Raw genomic sequence first — 26,035 nt, forward strand, 5'->3', positions numbered from 1 at the left:
ATCCCCACCTTTTTCTTAACAGTCTCTCCCTTTTTGACAAACGTTTTAATAACAGTTTTATAAGAAACTCCTTTAATGTGGGATCCAATCCTACATGTACATCAAAATGGCTTAAACCTCATTGTATATCTTGGCATATCATTCGGACATTACCATATAAACATATTATTTCTAATAAAGTAAAAGAAGTACAGTTATCCTGTAAATGCAGTTATTAGTAGATATACTCATAGTGTTTGTGATAAATGTACCTTTTGCAACATCAGTTGAAGATACTGAACATTTCATTCTGGGTTGACTGAAAGATGGACAACTTCATGATATTTTGCTTTCAAAACCCATATTTTTCTAATAAACACAATTACATCATTATCAAAGTATTATATTCATAAGACAAAAATAATTCAGAAGAAACCATCATACAGTATATTACCTTTTATAACACTGATCTTAAAATATATTTTGAAACCCTTCCTAATATGAGATCACAAAATAAGAAATTTATGAAAACAATAAAAATTCTAAAGCTTTTTAAATTTATGTAACTATAGCACATTTTGCCCCCCCCCCCGTATTTATTTATTTAAATTTATTATTTGTTTTGTTTCATATTCATCATTATTGCTTTAAACTGTGTGACATTGTTTTGTATCTGCCCTGCACTTCTTGTATTGTACTTGTGTGTGATGGAACTAAATAAACAATAAATAAATAAATAAATAAACAAACAAACAAAAACGACAGAGTCGCGCGTCAGTGACGTCACTTTATTGATTGGCTAGAGAAGGGCAGTAGGTTGAGAAGCAGTGGACCAATGGAGACTTTTATTCTGCCCCCAAGCTGCATAAAACTCTACTTGTGATTTTTGGAATAAATAACGAGCGAAAAGTAGCAGAAAGAACAAACATCCGAGTAAAGTTAGCACGGAAAATAAAAGTTTGTTTTTAATTCCTAGTATTTCGAGTTCTTTTTCTAGAGGGAATTTGACGCCCTACTAGCCAGCAATAGTCCGAATAAGATAAACACTGCAAACACAGGTAAAACAACAACAGTACATCCGGCAGGTGGCGATAGACACAATTAATCTGAGCTATAAACATAAACCTGAAGAAGAAGACCTTTCAACCACTGTTTGTATTGTAACTCTACATTTAGGAAATACACAATGTCCAAGGTCTTTAGTTCAGGAGTGTTTAAGGATACAGTTTACCGTGGATTAATATTTGAGGAAGACAAGACAAAGAAAATGCATTGTTTCGTGTAGGATTTGATACGGTTAACCTAGTTAACTTGCTATCTATAAACAGTGCTGGTTCATCAGAAAGCTAACGCTACCCATTGATTGACTGGCCTTGCCATTGCTTCATGATATATTTTGAACATTCTCTTGTCAGCGTTCCAATTCATTTCAGTTCAGATGTGTTTTTCAGGCAGTGAAGGTAGTGGCTATACCTGTGGTGCTAGGATTTGCTTCGCTGCGTGTCTACAGCATGAGTGAGGATAAACCGGACATGCTGCTCGCACCTCAGCAGGTAGTCCATGGGAGAAGTGCCTACACTTTTTTTTTTATAATGAAATATTAATACATATTTAATGTGTAACCAAACGCTTTTTAGCCAATGTATGTCGTGTTTCTATGAATACACCAGCCTCATTTTTCTATTTCTGATCCATACAGCTTTGCTTGGTGGAATACATTTTAGCCATCGTTCTCTAAGTGCTGTCTGTAATGTGTAAAACACATTAAATTGCAGGTGGCGATTATTATCAAGTAGTATTGCAGTGGTTGTTTTTTTTTAGTAACATTTATGTTTCTAATTTAGTTTTTGTAGCTGTAAGTCTAATTGACTGGTTACTTAAAATAAAAGGGATTTATCTAAAACTCAGTAACTAAAAGAGGTCCTATATATATATATATATATATATATATATATATATATATATATATATATATATATTAAATATAATATAAATGTTACCTGATAATGATTCCTAGCAATGATTCCTAGGTATAAATAATGCTAACTTTAGAAAGTTCAGGAACGGAAACCTCTAATGAATAAATATGATGCTACTCAAATGGTTTAAATGAATGAATATGATGGTACTCATTTGGTCACATCTGTGCTGTGATCATTATGAAATCCTTAGAAATGATTTTATGTTGTAATAGGTCCCTGACTACAAAACATGCACCACTGCACTATTTTTGAGTTCTCAGTTGTGTTTATATAACATTGCACATTGGAATAAAACAAAAAAAGGCAAAAATTTATAAAACAAATGGGGGGGAAAAAAAAAACCAGAACTCAATGTCAGAATTTGAAAAGCCCTACATGAATTAAAAGACAGTTAAAGAATTTGGTTACATATTCTTGCTTGCAATAACTGCATCAAACCAAACATTACAAAACGATATCACTGACTGTTGCATTCCTTTTTTTTGCTGCTTTTCCAGGCTTGTACCTCAGCTTCCTTTTTTGTTGATTTTTTTAAATGCAGTTTTTTATTTTCACCATTCCAACATTTTTGTTTTCACAAATCTTTTTTTTTTGTCTACAGTTTGACCATTCTATCACTTTAGTAGAAATTAATCTTGATTCCACAACTTTTCTGGCTCATCTCTGTATTTCTTTGCAAATTCCAGTCTAGCCTTCCAATTCATGCTGCTGATGAGTGGTTGGCATCTTGTGGTATGGCCTCTATATTTCTGACACCGGAGTTTCTTTCAAATGGTTGATTGATTTCACTACCCCACTGCAGAGGTTGTTTGCAATGTACATTTATGGCATTTGCCAGAGGACTTTGAAGTGCTTTGAAGTCTCTAATTATAAATTTAATTCAATTTCAATTCAATTTATTTGTATAGTGCTTATAACAATGGGCAAAGCAGCTGGGATGATATAAGGCAGAAACCTTGAGAGGGTTTAAATCATGAGGAAACCTCATTTGGGTGACACTGGACAATAAGTGATTGAAATGTAAATAATGTCATTTCTTCACCAGTTTATAGTCCCAAAGTCTTGTGCCAACCAAGAGCTCCAGAGGATCTAACAGGTCAGCATAACTTCTGAGTTTATTATAGACTTAGCACTAATTTCTTCCTGCCGAAAGCTGACTGATGCACTGGCAGTTCAAAGACAGTGAGAGAGAGAGAATGAGTAAAAAAGCGCGAGAAAAGAAAATTAGCTATGCTTATGATCATGTGATGGTTAAAGACAATGTACATTATATGGAAAGTGCAGGTAGGGACTCTGGCAAGACAGCATAAGCTATGACAGCATAACTAAAATGGCGAGCCAGAAGGTGACACAGACATGAGGGCTTCCTTGGACATGAAGCTTCCAACCACTTCACAGTCAGCAAACCCGAGTGACTTGAGAGAGTAGTAAGATGACAGCATCCAAACATACCAATACACCAAACTCTTTATGCTTATGAACCTTCCAGCTCCTTTATCTAAAAATATACACTGAAAGCTTGACTAAACAAATGTGTTTTCAGCCTGGACTTAAACTGTGTCTGTGTCCCGAACACTAATTGGAAGGCTGTTCCATAACTGTGGGGCTTTTTAAGAGAAAGCTCTGCCCCCTGCTTTAGCCTTTGCTACAGTACTTTACACATTCTTCAATCTTAATAGGCTGGAGTCTCTCCTCTGATTTAGCTGAATACCATGTTTATGAATAATTGCACCAAGGGGTAGCATATATAAGGAGAAAAGCAGTGGGCCTAAAACAGAACTGAACACCGAACGTAACCTTGGTATGCATAGGGATGTCACCATTTAGATCTACAAACTGATAACGATCAGTCAAATAAGATCTGAGTCAGGAGAGGGCCGTCCCCTTAACGCCAACATTATTTTCTAGCCTATCAAGTAGAATGGAGTGGTCAATGGTGTCAAATGTTGACAAGTAACACCAACAAGGAGACATAACCCTGATCAGAGGCCTGTAATAGGTCATTTACCTATTACCTATAATAGGATGCATTTATGTGCTACATAAATTCATCCTGATCTTCTTTTATAAGTCACACTAAGAATACCATCAGTCTATAAACTCTGTTGGGTAGGTAATATAGTGAGAAAAGCACACAATTTCTAAGGTGCTAATTTTGTTACTTAATTTAAGTAGGTCTTTAGATGTCATTTGAAGACTGACAGGTACTCAGGTGTTTGGACATCTAGGGTATGCATCACCTGATGCGGGCTGCTACAAGGAGCCAGTTGAGTTTCAGTATTTGGTACACCAGCCTATAATGGAGGCACACATATCCTTGCTCTGGTGTTTTGGCACTGAGATGAAGTGGAGGGTGTTTCATTATTTAAGCACTGAGAATTACTGGTGTCATGATCAGAATGGGTCTCATGAGGCCAACAGGAAGTGATATAAGAGCATGTATCTTTTTCAGATGTCTTCTAAATCCAAAATAACTTGAGAATTGTAAACAACATCCTGTTTGGCCACATTTTAGTCTCAAATCTTTCTCAGAATACATTTCATGAACTAGTTTTAGGTGTCTGAACAAAAGCAAAGCTGTACCAAAGGACAAAGCACAGAGGAAACATCAGGGGCTAATTAGGGAGGGGGGGAGGGGGTAAGCAAGAATAACATGTTTTGTAAGAGCATTTTTATGTAATATTGTTTAATAATAAACACAAATGAACACAAACAGTATGCAAAATTTCATTCAATTTTTTTTCTGACTCCTCCCATAAATTCAGAGTCTTGCTACTGAAAAGGAGTTCATTAAATTCATTACATTTTCTCTCTCTCACAGGTATACCATGCAATATTATCTCTTTTACAGCTTATGTGTGAAGCAGTGTCGTGTAGATCCTTTATTATTATTATTATTTTACAATAATCTATATTATACATGCACCTCTTATTTCATTCCTGATTTTTTTTTTTTTTTTTTTTTTTAAACAGCTTCTCTTATTGTTCTCTCATTCTCTCATCTGTCTTGCTGCTTGTATCTTGTCTACTTCATGCTCTTGGTGACTTTTCTATCCTATTTCTTTGAGGGTAGAATCATCAGAGAATATCTCAGAGACTTGAGCAAAATGGTCAGTTACCATGCTAGTATTTCTAGTGCTGAGAATTCCTTTATCAATTGACAGAACAGCTGAATGATGGAGTCTGTTCTGGTCCATTGTTCACCTAAGTCATGTCTGTATTTTAACTTAAATACTGCATTAGTTGAATAATAGAAAGTCATGATGTTCAGACTGTAATGTCTTAGATCTAAATAAGATATAAACTGTTAAAGCACTATCTTTAGGATGATTTAATTTAAGGCTTTTGTACGTCTTGGGTATGGAATAATATTCTAAAGGGTCCTATATGTCAGGGGTTTTCAGAATCAGAGACAGTGGGCCTCCTTTTTGACACAACGTACATTTGTTAGCCGACTTTTATCAACTGTGTTAACATTAAAAATTAAAAGTTAGATTTTTATCTGAATAATAAGATTGTCCTGTTTTCTGACTTTTTTTATTGCTGTCCTGCTCAAGGGCTGTAAGGTATTTAAATCACGTGGTGTGAAAGCAGTGCTGCGCAGACCGACAGGTGTAGGACATTAAAGTATCGCGAGAGCGGTTCTAGAGCATATTCCAGCGCGCACACTCGTGGTATTTTGGCGCGAGCGTGTGTCTGTGTGTGGAGAGAGATGTCAGTCAGAATCGTGTACAGTAAATGGCAACAGTGCTAAACTAAACGATCAGGATTTCATTAATTCCTCTACACTCCATTGGCAAAATTCGGGATTAGACATTCGGGGCTAGATTAAAATTCAATTCAATTCAATTTTTTATTTTGTACAGCGAATTTTACAATGAACATTGTCTCAAAGCAGCTTTACAAAAGAAGAAAAACAGAGAAAGGGGAGGGGAAAAAATAAATAAATAAAAATAACTAGAAATAAGAGTAAATCATTAAATTTAATAATTAAACTATTTTATCCCTAATGAGCAAGCCTGTGGCGACGGTGGCAAGGAAAAACTCCCTGAGATGGAAAAGGAAGAAACCTTGAGAGGAACCAGGCTCAGAAGGGAACCCATCCTCATTTGGGTGACACTAAACAGAAAATAATGTAACTGTAGCTGATTAATGTCCTTTCTACAACAGAAATCAATGGCCCATGAGGAACTATTAGGTCAGTGTAGTTTCTAAGGTCATTATAGACACTAATTCTTTGCTGTCACAAGCTGACAGATGTAATGGCAGATCTGTGATGGTGTGAAAGTCCCCAAGTGGCTCTCTCCATGGCTGTCTCCTGGTCCACACAGATCCATCCACAGCATCAGTGGGCACCAACAAGCCATGAGACTCTGACCAGGGGGAGGGCAGTGGTCACGATGGAACAGCCAAACAGTGGGAGCTCAGGAGTGGGGTGTATAGCTCGGCAGAGAAAGACAGAGAGAGAAAGAGAAAGATAATAAGAATGATTCTGATCATGTGATGTTTAAGGCAATGTAGATTATGTATAAAGTGCAGGCAGGGACTCCGGCAAGACTAGCTATGACAGCATAACTAAAAGGGAGAGCCAGAAGGTGACAGACATGAAGGCTTCCCGGGGCTCGAGCCCCGAATGAATAGCCCTAGCGACGCCCCTGGGAAACATGCCAGCATTTTAGCTGCACATGCTAGTTATTTCTTATTCAACAGCCTTGCTCTCAACTCTGGACATACTCTGGAGTATCATAATATTGCACAATGAACTCAAAGTGAGACTTGAACAGTTCATCATATGCACCCAAGGATGTGCATGACTGACATGGAAGAAGGCAGCTCTGGCAGGACTGAAACACAATAAAAAGACAGTCTGTGTATATATAACAAAACACACTTTTCATACATTTTTACTCATCTGTGATTTTCTGTACTGTATTTTCTGGTATGAAAAACGTCTGCTAGACTAAAACATAATCGACACGCCATTAACAAAGTTAACATATTTCCCCTGTAATGACTAAATATTGCTAATGTTACAAGCCATGTATAACTGCCTTCTTCCAGCTTCACATGTTTCTTTGTGTCTGTGTGTTTAAACTTTATCAACATCTACAAACATGATGTTACAGAAAATAATACTTTTACTACTAATAAAAGCATCTTGCGTCACTGTGTCACTGTTATTCACTTAATCCAAAACATTTTCATGCACAGTGTGCATCAGAGGAAATGCATGATGATGTTTTTTTAACAGCCAATACACAGCAACAGCAATGAGGTGGGCAGATTGTTGAAAATGATTGAAGTGGTGAATCAGTAACTGCCGTTCAGCGCCTTTTCTGTAGTCAATTTAATGTGGGACATCACAGAAGCATTCCAGATTGTAAAACGATTCTCAGGTGGGTTGAAGTGTTCAGAACAACAGGGCCTGTGATGAACAGGAAACCATCTGGTCCTCCCACTTGGACAAGGAGCTGAACAGTAATTATGGATTCACCAATTTTGAAATAATTTTCTATGAAAAACACTCAATGCTTACGACTCCATGATTGCCATAGCTATTGGCTATTGAAATTACATCACCTATGCTGCCTGTTAACAAGGGGCAGAGCTTACTCACCGTCCTCATTGCTGCATACTGGTTGTTCAAAAAAAACGTGTTTTCTCTGCCACACACTGTTCATGAAAATGTTTATGGATTGAGTTATATATTGAATAACAGCTACATAGTCCAAAAGAAAAACATGCATTTCCTCTGCCGCACTTTGTATTTTGTTAGCTTGTCCAGCTAGACAAGGATTAGCAACCTAGATGACAATGTGTTCACCATTTGCTTGTAAAAATGTCTTGTCAGCACTGGAGACAAAGTTGCATTTGCTTGTTGAATTGATGTGATATCTTAATGTCATACAGGAAAATGTACTAATGTTAGTTAAACGTTTCTTTGTTTGTTACCATCCTTGAATCTAACATTAACATTTAATCTAGTGTTAAAGGAAAGAAAGGGGGACATTTTCCATTGCAAAGTTTTATATATATGCAGGAACACATGTAGTTAGCTTTGTACCATACTTCAGAGTTTGAGGCATGCATCCATGCAACCAAAAAAAAACAAAAAAACAAATCAAATAAGGTCATTACCCTCTGAAAATCTCTCACAGCATAAACTGTAGTTTAATAACGTAAAATGGCACTTTTACCTTCCTCATGACGAAATCCAAGAGAATGCAGCTGGGTCTGGGGAAGACGTAGACCAAACAACACCAAAGGGAGTTGAATCAGGCTCCTCAACACCCAGTGCATGAACACCAAAATATTACACTGCTTTAGAGTACCCCTGAACACCAGCTGTAGTCCAAGTTAGAATATAAACTCCCAAAATATAGAATATTTGACTCCAGAAATTTGCTGTGTAATCTTTTTTTTTTTTTTTTAAGTTTTTAAATGCAAGTTCAAGTATTTCAGGAAGAGTTAGGTCTATAGGACCTAGGGGACAAATGCTTTGATTTAAGTGGGTACTGGTCTGTTTTTGACTTTGAAGGCAAGCATCAGTGTGTTAATTTGATGCATACAATTACTAGAACCCAATGGTGGGAGCGTAGCAGTGGGGTGGTGTGTGAGAACTTCAGAAGGCTAAAGACAAATCATGCACCTGCATTCTGATTCATTTGCGGAGGTTGAAAGGTAGCTTCTCAGTGAATGCCAAATGGGCAGCGTTTGTGGAATGTGCCACTTGGAAGCAAGACTGGATCTTGGAAGTTGCTCTGTGAGAAATAGAAAGACAGTTGAGTGTAAACAGTGCAGTTCAGCATAGTAAAACGACTGGCAGTTTAAGGCTGTAAATTGTAAATACACTGTAAGTAAAACTGTAAATACAGTGCCAAAAGGCACTTTTATTCAAAATCAAGATTTAATTTATCTGCTCTGACATACAAATCTAATCTAACACCAAGACATATGCATAAAGCTTTCCTAGACAAATGGAGGTTATATTCAGTTCAATTCAATTTATTTGTATAGCGCCTTTTACAATGGACATTGTCTCAAAGCAGCTTTACAAAAGAAGAGAAACGGAGAAAGGAGAGGGAAAAATAACTAGAAATAAAAATTAATTATTAAACTATTTTATCCTTATTTTATTTTATCTCTAATGAGCAAGCCTGTTATAACATCAATGGGTGGAGTAAATCTTTAAATAGATGTTCAGCAACTACATATTATGCATATATTCAATTCAATTCATTTTCAATTTTATTTGTATAGCGCTTTTAACAAAGAGCATTGTCTCAAAGCAGCTTTACATAAGAAACAACAAACAGACAAACAGTCCTAGATGTTATCCCAAGTGAGCAATCATGAGGTGACTGTGGCAAGGAAAAACTCCCTTAGATGGTATGAGGAAGAAACCTTGAGAGGAACCAGACTCAAAAGGGAACCCATCCTCATTTGGCTGACACCGGAAAGTGTGATATGAACAATGTCCTTTCTGCATTTATGTATAGTCAATTGTGTGATGCAGATACAGCATGTGTAGAATGTTGTGTAAATTAATAAGGAGGTTGTTGTCATCCACATAGGGTTGGTAGCGTTGCTTTAAATACCCCAGTCCTCACAAAGCAGAACCCGGCTGGAGCTGGTCCATCTCTGGATGCCACTGGAGCTGGCACAATCTCTGTATGTCTTGGGATGGGTAGAAGAAGGGAAACAAGTGGAAAGTAATTAGCATAGCTGCTGTTCATAATATTAGCAGAACTACATGATAATGTGCATTTGATCAGATGTACAGGAGTACAACGTTATTGGATGTATTAAATGTATGCCTGGCTAAAGAGATGTCTTTTGTCTAGGTTTGAACTGGGAGACTGTGTCTGAGCCCTGAACACTGTCAGGAAGACTATTCCAAAGTTCAGGAGCTAAATACGAAAACGCTCTACCTCCTTTTGTAGGCTTTGATATTCTGGGAACTACCAGAAGTCCAGAGTTTTGTGATCTTAAAGAGCGTGGTGGATTGTAACATGTTAGAAGACTGGCTAGATATGTGGGAGCTAAACCATTTGAACGTAAGTAGTGCTAGTTTATAGTCAATTCTAAACTTAACAGGTAGCCAGTGCAGGGATGATAATATTGGGGTTATATGTTCATATTTTCTTGACCTGGTAAGAACTCTGGCGGCTGCATTCTGGACTAACTGTAGATTGTTTATTGAAGATGCAGGACAACCACCTAGTAATGCATTACAATAGTCCAGTCTGGAGGTCATGAATGCATGAACTAGCTTTTCAGCATCAGATACAGATAAAATGTTCCTAAGCTTGGCAATATTTTCTAAGATGCAAGAAGGCTGCTTTTGTAATATTGGAAATATGATTTTCAAAGGACAAGTTGCTGTCCAATATTACGCCCAGGTCTTTCACTGTCGAGCTAGTAGTAACAGTACATCCTTCTAGTACTTGCAAGCTGAATTTTGTGTCTTGGTTTTTGGACCAATAAGTAATATCTCTGTCTTATCAGAATTTAGTAATAGAAAATGACCAGTCATCCAATCTTTAATATCTTTAACACACTCAATTAATCTGGACAATTTAGATATTTCATCTGGTTTTGATGAGATCTATAATAGCATCACAATCAGCATAACAATGGAAACTAATCCCATGCCTTCTAATGATGTTACCCAAGGGAAGCATTTAAACTGAGAAAAGCAGAGGTCCTAAAACTGACCCTTGTGGAACCCTGTATTTCCCTGGCACTACACTGGACAGTTCACCATTTAAATCTACAAAATCGTATTGATCAGACAGGTAGGATCTAAGTTATTTTAATTCCTGTCCCTGCATACCTATGTGATTTTGTAAGCGATCTACGAGAATGTTATGATCTATAGTGTCGAATGCAACACTAAGATCAAGCAGGACTAATACTGAGATGCAGCCTTGGTCCGAAGCTAAAAACAAGTCATTTGTGATTTTAACTAGTGCAGTTTCTGTGCTATGATGGGGCCTGAAACCTGACTGAAATTCTTCAAGCATATTGTTTTCCTGTAAGAAGGAGCATAGTTGAGCAGACACCACCTTTTCTAATATAATTTATAAAGTCCTCACTACTAAACTGTGATGGAATACTCTCTCCAGGAATCTGATGTTTTGTTAGTCTAGCCACTATACTAAATAAGAATCTGGGATTGTTTTGGTTTTATATCTATCAGTTTGCTCAGATGCTCAGCCCTAGCAGCTTTTAGAGCCTGTCTATGCTGTTAGTTACTTCATCTAAATCATCTGCATTTCGGGTTCTAGTAAGAAGTTGAGACAGATCTGGCAGATTGCTTGTGAATCTGTCTTTAGAGGTCGGAGTAATAGTTCTACCAAATTGATAACGTGGAGAGACATCTCTAATATGTTCTACAGGTAGAGTGTACACTAAGAGGTGATGGTCTGTGATATAATCGCTTTGAGGTAGAACGGCTATATCAGTGACATCGGTCCCATGTGATATAACTAAATCTAGCGTATGATTAAAATGATGAGTTGGTCTATTAATGTTTTGTTTAACCCCAAAGGAATTTAGTAAATCTATAAATGCGAGTCCTAAGCATCATTAGCATCGTCTACATGAATATTAAAGTCTCCTACAATTAACACTTTGTCAAAATTGATCAAAGGATCTGAGAGTAAATGTGCAAACTCTAAGAAAATCAGTGTAGGGCCCCAGGGGTCTATATACAGTGGCCAGAGCAAGATATAGTAGGGATTTTTTATGTATGTCCGTGAGTGCAACATTAAGAATAAGCACTTCAAATGAGCTAAACCTGGGTCCTATTTTCTGAGTAACGGTAAGAGAATTGTTATAGATAGTTGCAACACCACCACCACAACCAGTCTGATTGGGCTCATGCTTATAGGAATATCCTGACGGAGTAGATTCATTCAGACCAATGTATTTATTTGGTCTAAGCCAGGTTTCGGTAAGACAGAGTGCATCGAAACTATAATCTGAGATCATTTCATTAACAAAAAGTGCTTTCAGTGCAAGGGTTCTAATGTTTAGAAGCCCAAATTTTAGAAATGTTTTTTCTTAACTTATTTGGCCTTTGTCAGGTTTAATTGTGATTAGATTATTTCAAGAGCTATTAACGAATCTATCCTTTGATCTCACTAATCGGGGAACAGATACAGTTTCTATAGGACAAGCTATGTGTGCACTTGTATCAGTCTGGTGAGTTGAACAGTAGCTATTATAATTATATTATATACAGCTCTGGAAAAAAAATAAGAGACCACTAGGGCTGCAGCTATCGATTATTTTTGGAGTCAAGTATTCTACCGAATATTGCAGCGATTAATCGAGTAATCGGTTAAAATAGACATTTGCATTTTAAAACAATAATACTATTGTGCAATGGATGACAGAAACGACAGGTCTGCTAAAACAAAGCACTTTTATTTCTGAAAAACATACGTTTGTAAACTGCCAATACTTTTATTGGCTATCAGATCTAAGCCAATATATTGCAATTTACTCATGTAGTGCATTTAAGTGATACCTGTTCAGACATTGCAAAAACAATAAACAGTACAGTAATATCAAATTACTATGAAATACAACTGAAGAAGTAAAGGCTATTTAGCCTTAGTTTTGCTAGGTTTTGCTATCCCTTTCAAATAAAGTATGAAGAATAAATAACAAAAAAGTTAAGAAACAATAAAATATATATATATATATATATATATATATATATATACACACACACACACACACAATTTAAGATGTAACTCAGAAGACATTGCACTTAGATAGCATTGCATCGCCTATATAAGGTAGTCAAGGGGTGTAATTGTGTGCCTTTAAAAGAGCAAGAAAGGTGAGCATATCCACGTGTTCAGCACTGAGGCTTGCCCTACGCTTAGATGCAATGTTCCCAGCAGCTGAGAATAAACGTTCTGAGGGTGTGGATGTGGCTGGGATATTCAGAAACGTCTTTGCCAGCTTTGCCAAGGTTGGATATCGTGCTGCATTTGCTTTTCACAATGAAAGTGGATTATCTTTCTTGGAGAGATGTTCTCCAAAGTACTGTAAGACTTCCCTCTGTACCACCTGGCTCTGCTCATCCTCATCCTCTTCATCACTAGAGTTGGACTCTGATGATGATCCCAGAATACTGTGGAATGATCCATCCTTGGTATGTGTTGATGGGTCCTCTTCCATTAGGCTGGTGATGGCTTCCTTCTCTTTTGCATTGGACTGCCTTGCTTCCTTTTTTAAGGTCAGTGCCATGGTCTGAATTGTGCTCTGAACTTTAAACATTTCATCAGCAGGCAAGAACTTGGGTTTTCTGAACCTGGGATCCAATGCAGGATAGTGTTAGGATCTTCAGGTGAAAATACAAACAGGTCCTTCCACCTTTCTGTGATCTGTTGGACCACATCTGTCTGTAATGTCTTTAGTGTAGCAGTTTCAAATGATAAATGTTTACTGACTTCTTGAGGTTTTGCACCAGCTGTGGAAGAGCAGAGAGTGTAACATATTTTTCCCCACTCAGAAACGCTGTGGCTCCTTCAAATGGCTCAAATCAGCTCCTCACTGAGGCTCTACTGCTCTGGCTTTAGATCCAGGTAGTGGTGTTTTTCCCTTGGATTGACTTCAGGGCCATCTTTGTGCATTGAGCCTGGACAGCATATGATAGGTGCTGTTCAGGGAGACATCTGGCAGCAGCCACACAACTACTGATTGTTTTGTTGTTTCTAAGTGTGGTCTGCACAATCAAATTCAGGGTGTGCCCTGTACATCTCACAGAAGCGCATCCATGCTTCTCTTTCAAAATTTTTGTTGCCGCCACTACATTGGCCCCATTGTCATGGACAACTGCCTTCACCTTTTCAAAGGGAATGTGAAATTTGGCAGTAGCCTGCTCAAGCCACTTGGCAATGTTTGCAGCTGTGTGTCTCTCTTGGAGAGGGTGGGGCATGTCACCCCAAGATAAGCTTCTGTGGCCACACTTGTCCAAATGTCTGCTGTATGGGCAACATAGTCAGTCTCCCTGAGAGCATTTTTCAGTTTCTCTTGGATTTTGTCATATTTTTTCTTCATCATACTACTCTTCATATCATACTAAGTATGATGAAGTAATTAGCAATCACGCTAACATCAACATTGACGTTACCAGAGCGTATAAAGTAGAAGACGGACAATTACGTTACCTTGTGTCAGCTCTGCTGTGTGAGCTGGTCTTGTCCACAAGTGGATGCTTTCTGTTCAGATGCTGAAGCATTGATGAAGTGCTGTTGTGGTATGCCAATTCTACTTTACAATACACACATTGTACCATGATTTCTTCTTTTTTAAGTTTAAAATGAACATTTTGTGCCTTTTAGGGACTGTTCCGCTCTCCGACATTGCACCAACTTTTGTGGCTTAAGTTTTTGTGGTCTGTGCGGAACAATGATCTCTGGGCGGAGCATTTCTGACAACGCAAGTGATAGTAATTAAACGAATCCTCGAGGCAAAGAATTTGCTTCGAGTATTTTTTGTAATCGAATTCCTCGATTTCCTCAAGAATTCGCTGCAGCTCTAGAGACCACTGCCCAATCTTGAGATTTTAATCCTATTGAAAACCTCTGGAATGTCATCAAGAGGAAGATGGATGGTCACAAATCAACAAGCAAAGCTGAGCTGTTTGCTTTTTTGCAAAAAGAGTGGTATAAAGTTACCCAAAAGCTATGTGAAAAACTGGTGTAGAGCATGGAGCCAAAACACATGCAAATCGGGGTTATTCCACCAAATACTGATTTCTTAATGTTATTTAGCCAAAGCATTAACACAATTTCTTTACAAATTATTTGCATTTTGTTTTATTTGAGTTATTAAAGCTCTGCAAATACTGAATATGTTGATGTGTTGTCATTTCCTTTAAATATACACTCTAAATAACAATAATTATATTTTGAATTTAGGAGAAATATTGTCAGCAGTTCACAAAAAAATTAAACAAAACTGTTCATCTCACCAATACATGCACCTGTAAGAAAAAACATAAGAAACTGATCATTTTGCAGTGGTCTCTTTTTTTTTCTTTCCAGAGCTGTATATGTGATGCACAGGTTTCCACATACTTTTGGCCATAGATTAACCAAACATTTTATTAAGAACACAAGTCTAATACCAGGTTTACCACTTTAATGTTGCAAATCTGCTGTTCTTCCACATCTCAGCAGTGCTCTAAGTCAGAACCAGTGACTAAAAAGCCACTTCATTCAAGAGTTCACTGTCATGTTACGACCAATGATGATTGACATTAAAAGGGTACAAAGCATGCCAAGACAATTCCTTTCACCATTACACCACCTCCACCATCCTTGACTATTGACACAGTGCAGGTTGGGTCCATAGATTCATGCTGTTATTGCCTAATTCTGATCTGCCCATCTCTACAAATATAGATTAGACCAGGGTATATACATCAGTCCAGTCTCAGCTTTCTTTTCTTGGCTGACAAAGGGAAACCAACATGCCATTGTAGCTCAGCCGCCAAGGATTTACATGCTCTGCATTCTTCTTATTACAGCTGTGAAGAGTGACTGAGTTACTGTAGCCTCCCTGTAAGCTCTAAACAGTCTGGCCATTGTGGTCAAAATCTGTCTTAATTCAAAAGATAAAATAATAGAGGAGTCATGTACAAGTAAGAGCAAAATTTTATTTTCTGCAGAGAGACGTCTGTCACATGCACATTCAGAAATGAGTACAGAGAGAGGTACTTCCCCTTTCTTGCATGCTCTCTTATAGCATCTACCTTCGGCTTCCTATACTTTCTGTTCTTTATGATTTATTATTTTTCATCCCATATAAGGAATTGTTTTTCACTTTTCTTAACTGAAACTGACTTTGTTCCCCTTTTTCTCAACTTTCTCCAGACATTGTCTGGTCTGCTCTAACCATAAGTAAAATGTTTCTGCATGGTGATGACCAGTCTACTACTAGGTTGTCAGCCTACATGCCATTTTCGTTTATTTAATTAGATGATGCTTTGAATACATCCCTGTAGATTGATGTCAGTCCAATGCTATTTGCCACTTCTTCATCCAAATGTGGATCATAGTCTGTGGACGTAGGATCTGGGGACTGGTCCGGGAAAGGGTCATCCGTGTCATCCTCTTAGGAAACAATAATGCTCAAATTTCTTCAGGATTCATGAACTGACTATCTGTGCAGTCGCCTTTCTTGACAATTATTGGAGCTTAGAGTGCGGGCATGCCCTGTACACTTGTCCAACCTCATGAGGCTTCAAGACACCGCTTAGGAATCATTGTAGTCGTTTTTGGCCATCTTATTTCATTCAGGCTCTGGTACTCATTTACAGTGACTAGCGTGAATCCACATGGCGACCTTCACCACAGTCTGTGTTGTGAGCAGGAACGTTCCCAGCCACCTCTTTGCTTTCCAGCTTTTCTTCCTGAAGTCCTTCACCACGACCCAATCTCCCAGTTTCAGATCATGCAGGTCAGTCTGCTTGGGCTCTGAAAGGGCGTCTTTCACCTGTTTATGTACTACAAACAGAGCAGAGAACAGGTTTGCACAGTACATCAACATTTCATTTTCACATTCAACTGTCAGCTTCCTTGGAATTCCTATGGGACCTATACCTGTGTTGGGTACACCTGTGGCCTTCCTCTAAGGCCCTGTCTGCAGCTTTTTTGATGTGGTTTGGCCGTTCGTCCACACGCAAACGCAGCATCAGGTCACTGAAACCGAACATTTTTGAAAACTCCTGCCAGTGTGAAGTTTTTCAAAATCTCCGGTTGCAGTGTTATTGTGTAGACAGCGAAACTGGAGATTTTTGGCTTGTGAACCGGGTTGCCAGATTGGACTGAAGATTTCCAGCCCAACTACAGCTTAAAATCCGCCCATTTAAAAAAAAAAATACCAGCCCAAAATGCAGATTGTTATAACTAATACAATAACAAACAGTTATAACAGTTAATAATATTGTGATGTCGGCTTAACGAGTAGAACGATTACAACAACCCTCTAATCAAGACTGAAGTCTGACTGGACAGGACTCTCCTGAACCTTATTGGCTAAATTGAACCATATAATTAAAACGTCAACATTACATGTTACACTTTATTGTAAAGTTCGTTTGAATTGAAAATTAATAAAATATCATGTTTATAGTCAAAAATAAAAACCCACCAGTTGCATCAAAAACCAGCCCAGATTTTATCAACCCGCCCAATGCACTTTTCCCCGGTGGGCCATGACCAAAAGAAGCCCAACTGGGCGGAAACCCGCCCAATCTGGCAACACTGCTTATGAAGTCGGCGTTTCAGGCTTCTGATTGGCCAACATGGCTTTACGGTTGAGATTATATTGTCACCTGTTGGTTTTGCATGCTCTTGTCAGCCCTTCAGACCGCATTTTTGTGTTTTCATGTGGACGAGATTTTTTTTTAAAATGAAGGAGGAGAAATTCTGTTTTTAAAAATACCCGTGTACGTGTGGACTAGGCCTTACTCTTGTTCTCATTTGCATGAGCACAATAGGTAGAGCTTTTACCCAAGGTAAGCCTGTTTTTGCACAGTATTTGGATAGTTTGTTCTTAAGGGTGCCGTTTTCTCTTTCTACTGCTCCTCCACTAGCTGGATGACAGGCATAATGTTTTAAATCAATTCACAAATATTCACTGACTTCTTGTAATGCATGATTGACAAATGGGGTTCCTTTGTTGCTGCCTTTTTGTTTATCTGAAATTCCTCATCTTGAAATGATTTCAGTTATCAGTGCTTTAGCTCCTTTTGATACATGGTCTACACCATGAGTCAACTTGGCATAACATGGAGACAGTTTTTCTTGGTAGACAGGGTTTGCCATAAAAGACTAAATCAAAGACAGTTATCCACATACTGAAGGAGGACTGAACCTTTAGTTAAAGTGAGAGACTCCAAACTGTTTATAAATCGTTGGAGATTCACAGTAGCCTAGGCAGAGGTGTGTGAAGGTGTATGATTTGCCATTGCATGAAAAAGCGAAACAAAATTGACTGGATTAAAAAAACACTATGTATTAGCCAAATACACAACTGAAAACCATTTACTCTCAGCCATTAGCTGAGACAAGATTGTATACGGGTTAGGGAAGTTGGAACCCTTTGCAATACTGTATCATTGACAGCTTTTAGGTCTTGGGCAAATCTCCACATTTCAGGCTCACCTGCTTTTCTGACCTTTTTTACAGGAAAGATGGGTGTGCATGGAACAGTTACACCCGCCTTTAGCAATGAATTGTACACCGAAGTGATGCCTGCTGTCGCCTCCTGTGTCAGTGGATATTGCGCTTTGCGTGGTATGTAATTAGACTTTGGGGTGATTTTGGAGACAATTCTTAATAAGCCCCACATCATGTTTACTTGTAGCCCACAGTTCCTTGAGCACTTCTCAGAGTCTTGCATCATCTAGAACATTTGCGGGAACATGCCAAGCTGCGCATTAACTTATTAGGCCAACATTTATTGTCAGGGATCATTTCCATTTCCACAGCTCTCTCAGTACCCTGTACATGTCTTTTCATGCAATGTTACAGCAAGTGGCATGGCGAGGGGGTGTGGCTTGCCGGGCTTTTTATTTACTCGGGACAAACCAGCTTCTACTGCACAGCAATGTTCATTGCAAAACAACCCTTTTAGCAGCAACATCTCTGGCTTATCTAACTTTCTAAACCATTCTTTCTCATATTCGTCATCAGGCCCCCTATATGTAAGTGTGCAGTGCAGTGGAAATTTTCTGGACACATGTACATTGTCTTTACCAGGTTAGTTAAAGCTTGAGCTTTTTCAATGAGCTTCTGGTTTATTGCATTCACTGCGGAGATGCACAGTTTCCATTCATATGTGTACTTCAAGGAGTCTGGGATCATGTTTAACTAGCATCATTAAATTTGACAGCCAAACCTTCATGTCTGCTAATCAGTTTAATTCCCAGTTTACACATTTAATCTCCACCCAGGAGATTGATTGGACAACAGCTAGAGCTCTATTGACCTTTTCTATGTCGGATATAGTATCAGAATCATGTGTTAGCTTAAGCGTGTCGTGTTTACAAAGCATAGGAGATTGTGACTCACACAAACCTTCTGGCTCGCTCCCCTCTCCCCCACCATCCCGTCAATCTCCCCCTGTAGTGCCTCCCTTGTCCGCGGTTGCTTCCCTGTCCGGCTGGCGGTTGGTAGGAGACCATCTTAAGAAGAGCAAGTTGGGCCTTGTGCAAATCTTCATCTTTTTGCCTTCCTTTGTTTTTCTTGGTTCAGCAGCTTCGCTGCATGAATAGCGTGCTGTTCAATGAGGCTTAGTTTTCCCGTGTTCCATGTGATGCACATGTTTTTGACTAACACTTGGCCAGTGCAGTGAGTCCACTGTGCGCGTTATGAACTACAGTGAACCATGTGAGGTATTGAGAAACAGACTCTCAGTCTTGTCTGCACATTGCCATTCTGTCCATTCTGACTGGGAACTCCGCTTTGCATGCTTCCTCAATTCTGTCAACCATTTCTCTGTATTGTGTGTTGTACGTTCTAACTGCAAGTAAGACATTTCTGCATGACCTGCACATGGCCCACTTAGACAGTCACACACACACACAGACCTTAGCACTCAAATCATTCACAGAATAATTAAAAACATTAATTTTTCGATTACACCATTCTTTATTGATCTGTCATCAACAAGGCATTTCTGTCTACAGAACTTTCGCTAACTGCATGTTTTTCTTTATTATGCAGTTCTGAGTAAACTCTGAGTAAAACCAGTCCATATCAAACAAGTCTCAGAGGTTGAAGTGAATTACATGAAGCTGCTGGCCCATAATCTGTGTTATTTTATGCACTGCAATGCTGCTACATGATTAAATAATTGCATGACTGAGTAGGTGAACAGGTGTTCCTAACAAAGTGCTTTCAGCGTGTTTACTGTACTTTATTCGTTATAGTTAGCTGGCTAGCTTGTTGCTAGCTTGTTGTGTTTTTATTTTCTGTAACTCACATGCACAAAATAATGTAAGTTTAATCTCAAACCTTTTGCTTCCTAGGTATGTCAAATGTTGCATTATTAATCTTATAACACATGGTTTTGTCTTGTACACCTTTGTATTGTCAGACTTTATAATATCTAGCATAAAAAGAATTTAGCTGTGTTGTTCGTGCTTGCCATTCTTTTTGTTTTAATTATTTTTCTCTTTACTCCTCAGCTCACGATATACTCAACCCTGCCACAGGAGAGGCTTCACTTTTTGGACAGCCAGAACAGCCAGGACTACTGCAGAGTAGTCTTGGTAAAGTCAGAGTCTGCAGTCATATGTGGAGAAAACGAAAGTAAGATTCCTATATTGTTTTAATCAAAACATACAGTGGTGCTTTAAGCCAGTTTTAGAGTTCCAGATCCAGATAATTTAGGTAATTTTGCAGTGTTCATTTAACGCTGTACTATATCAGGTGCGTTTGAGAGGAAAAAACTTTGCTGTAATGTGGATCTCTAATGTTATCCCAAAAATTTGATTGAATAAGCAGCTTCATTGATTGTGAATGATTTGAATCCCCACAATCCCATATGCATTACAGCGCATCGTGTCACAATGCGTTGTTACATACCTTGTGCATTGCTTGCATTAGTAGCAAGAGTATTTCTAATGCTGTTATTTATTGTGCCTGTTATTTAAAGTCTTTGTTATTACTGGTTATAATGCCTACAGTTATTTGTAATGTGCACTTATTGTGGAGGAAAATAACTACTTGAAAACATTGACTTATGAAATTTGTGCTTTTGTTCATTCAGAATGCTTATGTGTCAGTTAAAGTAACAGCTGTGAACCTCTACCATGGTGGAGAAGGTAAGAGAGAAACACACAGACTGGATGTTTATTTGCTGATTTGTCCTGAACCCGAGGTTCCCAACCATCAGGCCAGGTTATTTATGTTTGTGCAGCTTTCAGTACTCACACATATACCAGTGACGCTTCTTAACTCCAAATACTACAAATTTCTGTACTGTGCTTCTTTTATACTTATACAGTACTTGCTGAATACTAAACGTTTTTCTAGCCTCATATGTCTCCACTACTATCAACAACAGCACCACGTCATAATCATCCATCTTTTCATGGTCAACACCTAACTATAGTAATAACTAGTATATTATCATTATCCATTACCCAACCATCATTAAAAAAAAAAAATATTGCTTATAATCTAATATTCCAAGACCATCTAATATAAAATGACTCATGATTCACACTGCTGGCTGGATGAGTATGGCATCCCCATGTTCATCCTTGTTTCTTTGCACTGCCACTTGCTGACTTTTTTCCTGCCACAGACACCCTTGTTGATTAGTTTGGGAGCCCCTGCTTCAAACCATAAGGTTTATGAATTTTTCCCACCACAATGTCTTTTTCACAGATGTGTACCACTTTCTCAAGGGCCCTCCCTCTGGATTTGTGCCTAGGATTTCTGTAATTGCAGTGTCTGGCCTTGTTGGAGTGATTTTTGCAAGAAAAGGTGAATAAAATACTGTCAGAGTGGTAAATTAAACTTTTAGAAACTGAAACGTGTATATACGTGTATGTTATGGAAAATAAGAACATGTTCAGAATTATTAAAGTTTGAACATTGTTTTCATTTTGGGTTCAGGATCCTACCTAAAGAGACTGGGACTGCCATTGAGTTTGGCCTCTGCAGGATTTGCTGTGTGTTACCCGGCACAGACTATAGCCATCATCAAGGTGAATTGCTGTTGTATAGGTTTTGTCCAGATATTGTTGTTTTTGTAACTTGTATGTCTTTAATCTGTTAATTGTAATTAAAATCAACTCATTCCACTCATTTAGGTAAGTGGAAAGAAGATGTATGCTGCCTCACAGTGGACAGGCTCAACTATTGCATCGCTGAGGAAACAGGACATACTGCCAACTGTGCCTATTTATTCAGCGGTGACTAATACACAAACATGTACAAATTGTGATAATCCCTGTTCAAACATTTGCATACCTTAATGTTCTTAATGTCTTGTATTGCTCCCTTTAGCATAAATGATGGCATTCAGTCTTTTGTAATAATTTTGCATGAAGTCCTTAATTCTCTCAGGTGGTATAGCTGCCCATATTGGCAAAATGCCTCCAGTTCCTGTAAACTTTTTGGTTGTTTTGCACAAACTGCACGTCTGAAATCTCCCCAAAGTGGTTCGATGATATTGAGGTCAGGAGACTGTGATGGCTACTCCAGAACCTTCACATTTTTTTTGCTGTAGCCATTGGGGGATCAACTTGGCCTTGTGCTGTGGATCATAGTCATCTTGGAACATCCAAGAGCATCTGTTGCAGCTTTTGTGCTGTAGAATGCAAATTGTCTGCCAGTGTTTTCTGATATTGTGCTGCATTCATCTTGCCATCAGTTTTGACTAACTTCCCTTTGCCACTGGAGGTCACACAACCCCAAAACTTAAGAGATCCACCACTATGCTTTACACTGGGGATGGTGTACTTTGTTACTGGTGTAGGCGTTGTTGACTCCTTTCAAAACATAGCATTTATGTTGGTGACAATAAAGTTCAATTTTGCTCTCATCACTCCAAATAATGCTTTAGAAGCTGTGAGGCTTGTCTAGATGCTGTCTGACGTACTGAAAGTGGGCCTTATTGTGGCATGGGTGCAGTAACGGCTTTCTCCTGGCAACTCGACCCTGGAGGCCATTTGTGTTCCTCTGTGTTAAACCTCTGTGTGTCAACCTGTGTATTTATAATGTGGCCAAACATTCAAGGATATGTAAACTTTTGATCAGGGTGGTTTGGGTGATTTCAGTTATCATTAGGTTTTAAAAATTAGCCAAACAACAGTGATAATTAAAGACTTCACGAGACCACTATCTTTAAATAAGAAAAAAATATTTGTCATATTTTCCAAATAAATGGTAATGTTTAATAATTTCTTTCAGGGTATGCAAACTTTTGAGCACAACACATAAATATATACACCCACTGTATCCCAGTCACATGTTTACATCTTCTGAACCATTCACAGTATTTGGGTCAATGGCACATCTGTATAACAATGTTTATTGCAGTTTATTCTGTACTTTATCATTACTGTGGCTTCAATTTCCTTTCATTACTAGTACTGTTCTTGTTTATATATTCTATATTTTTTTAAACTGTATTTTTATTATCTTTTTTATTATTATATGCCCTTCATGCTGCTCATGTGCCTTTAATTGTCCCTTGGGGACAAATAAAGTTTTTTTGAATTGAACTGAATATAACCAATTGCTGCATTCTGTCTGTCCGTCAAGTCAGCACTGTCACCTGAAACTGTGGCGAAGAAAAATAATCAGGCTGTCCCAGTCAGTGAATTGGCTCAATCTCCAGGAATGGAGGAGGTCATCCATGAGGCTTCACCTCTATCTGAGGCCAGGTTTAGCTCTATGCCTGATGATCATGACCATGTTCCAGCATCGTTTTCTGTTCCGCAAAGCAGCATTCACTCTGCCAATGAATGCTTGGTAGTGACTGTTGAAGGAAAACCCTCATCGGCATCGTCTCTAACTGCTGAGAGGCAACCAGAGATGCCATCGTTACACTCCTCAGGAGAGCTCCAAAGTCCCACAGGTGACCAATCATTGACAGCAATAAGTTTTCATGAATTATGTCATGTTTCCATTGCCTAAAGTATCAAATTCTTGCACAGGCATACAGCATGTCCATCTGCTATAATAAACCAATAAAACACACTAGCAAGGAAAGTAGGATGTGGTATTGGGCTAAATTTCACTGCCCATCTTCATGAAGACAGAACACCTTCTCATTTCTTGTGGGAGAAAATATATCCTCTTAATATAAAATGTAGGGAGAGTTTTACACACATTTTGCTTTAAATACGCATCAAATCATACATTCCAAACTCATACAAGCTTATCTATCTATCCATCTATCTATCCATCTATCTATCTATCTATCTATCTATCTATCTATCTATCTATCTATCTATCTATCTATCTGTCTGTCTGTCTGTCTGTCTGTCTGTCTGTCTGCATACACATACATACATATATATGTTGCTGGCAGAAAGGCAAATCTTTGTAAAATATGATGTATATACACTGGCAAGAAAAAGGTTTGGAAACACCTACGCTTATATATTTTTTCTTATTTTTAGCACTTACTTTATTTCTATCTTTTTTTTTGTTTTATTAAATCAAACGGTTGGAAATGGTTCACAAAACACAGAAAATAATCAAAATCCATTTTTATATTTGACCACAAACAAAATTTGCATGCTTTATTTTGTTATATTAAAAAAAAATGGTCCTTTGCAGCAATACCTGACAAACCTGTCACGTTCTACTGATCCGTTTTTGCAGATATTCAGTTGTGATTTCTTCCCAGGCATTCTGCAGTGCTTTCCAAAGGTTGAAGATTGGCGTTCAAGCCCAAGCACTGCCAATCTGTCACCCCTGCATCCTTGAAAAAGGCCCTCAAAACCAACCCCTCCACCCCCGATCCAGGGCCACTGCATCAGGATTGACCATGCACTCTGATTGTAATGATCCAAGGATGGGATATGTGAAGAAAGAATTTCACTGTGCAGTAATGGATATGTAACAAATAAAGGCTACTTAACTTATAGGGAGAAAATAATAAGACCTAGTACTGAGCCAAAGTACTAGTACTACTGACCTAGTACTGTGGGACACCAGTGTAGTGTCTGTGGAGCAGGTGTTGATCCCTTTTTAATGTTTCTTGATATGAATGACCTAAGTTGGAAACAAATTTTTGTTGTGCTATTCCATGGATTCCATGCCTCATGAAGGTGGACAAGAATCTTGTGGTTGACTATTTCAAACACTGCCGAAAGGTTGAGGTGGATGAGAGTTTGGCTGATCTAGCAGCATGTCATTTCTCAGTGATAGCCAAATGGGCAATCTCTTTGGAATGCACTGGTTTTAAAGGAGGTTGAGAGATCTGTGAGAGATAGAGAGATTTGATAGAGTTGATTGACAGTGCATTCAATTATTTTAGAATTAAAAAGAGAAAATTAATACCATTCTATGTACAATCATGTGAACAAATTAGGACACCCCATAAAAGCCTGTTTTTTTTAACATAGCTAAACATATGGGCATTTGATCTTCATTTTCAGCAATATTGAAAGATTCAAGTAATATAACTAAACAAATAAAACCAAAGAAAATTCTTTTTTAAATGATCTGTAAAATGTAATTTTAAAAAATACAATTTCTTGTGAGAAAAAAAGTAAGGATACCCCACATTTGTATTTAAAATGGATAAATTGACCTACAGGTGTATCACATCAGGTGCAAATTATTAGAACATTGTTACAGAACATTTTGAAGGAGGCTTCCCTTATTTAAACCTCAGACATTTAGCTTGGTTTGCTCTTAATTGTTGAATTGAGAGGTGTCACCATGATAAGATGATAAGAGCTCTCTGATGTCTTCAGAAAGAAGATTGTTGATGCTTATGAGTCTAGTAAGGGTGTCCTAATTTTTACACATGATTATATATGTAATACACAGAGTATTCACCTTTCAGGGCTTGGCAGAGCATGCTAGAATTATTAAAGTTTATATCTGATTGATTCTATAAATCCATGTACTACTTATTAATCCATGTACTAATGCTGCTTTTCCTAAGAAGAAGGATTTTACTAGCTGATGTAAGCCATGTATGTGGGATGATGCATAATGAAGGTGTTTGAGGTACAACAATTCAACATTAACATTAGGGAGCTCCAGACTGACATGTTCTATGTCATGAGAAATTTCAGACAACTATAGTATAACTGGCTTGGTTTCCATCCCTGAACTGAGAAGACCAGAAAATTAAGGGCTATTCTGGACATGAATTTTATAACTGGAATTTTTGTATTGTCCGGAATACACTGAGTATTTCAATAAATTGAGTTAAATGTGGGATCAACTAAATGTTGCCACTAATTTGGAATCTGTGCCATCCCAATTCACAACTGGAGATGTGAGTTCACAATACAATCTGGAGGATTTTGGTGTGGGAAGAGTCTATCACCTCTGGTT

At 38.1% G+C, this 26,035-nt stretch overlaps 1 pseudogene; it reads left to right on the forward strand.

The window, feature by feature from the left end:
* The first annotated feature begins 1,385 nt into the window (after window positions 1–1,385).
* LOC131357992 (MICOS complex subunit MIC27-like) lies at window positions 1,386–23,835 on the forward strand (annotated as a pseudogene).
* Window positions 23,836–26,035: the final 2,200 nt, after the last annotated feature.

This window comes from Hemibagrus wyckioides, linkage group LG08, assembly GCF_019097595.1.
Source record: "Hemibagrus wyckioides isolate EC202008001 linkage group LG08, SWU_Hwy_1.0, whole genome shotgun sequence".
Classification (NCBI taxonomy): domain Eukaryota; kingdom Metazoa; phylum Chordata; class Actinopteri; order Siluriformes; family Bagridae; genus Hemibagrus; species Hemibagrus wyckioides.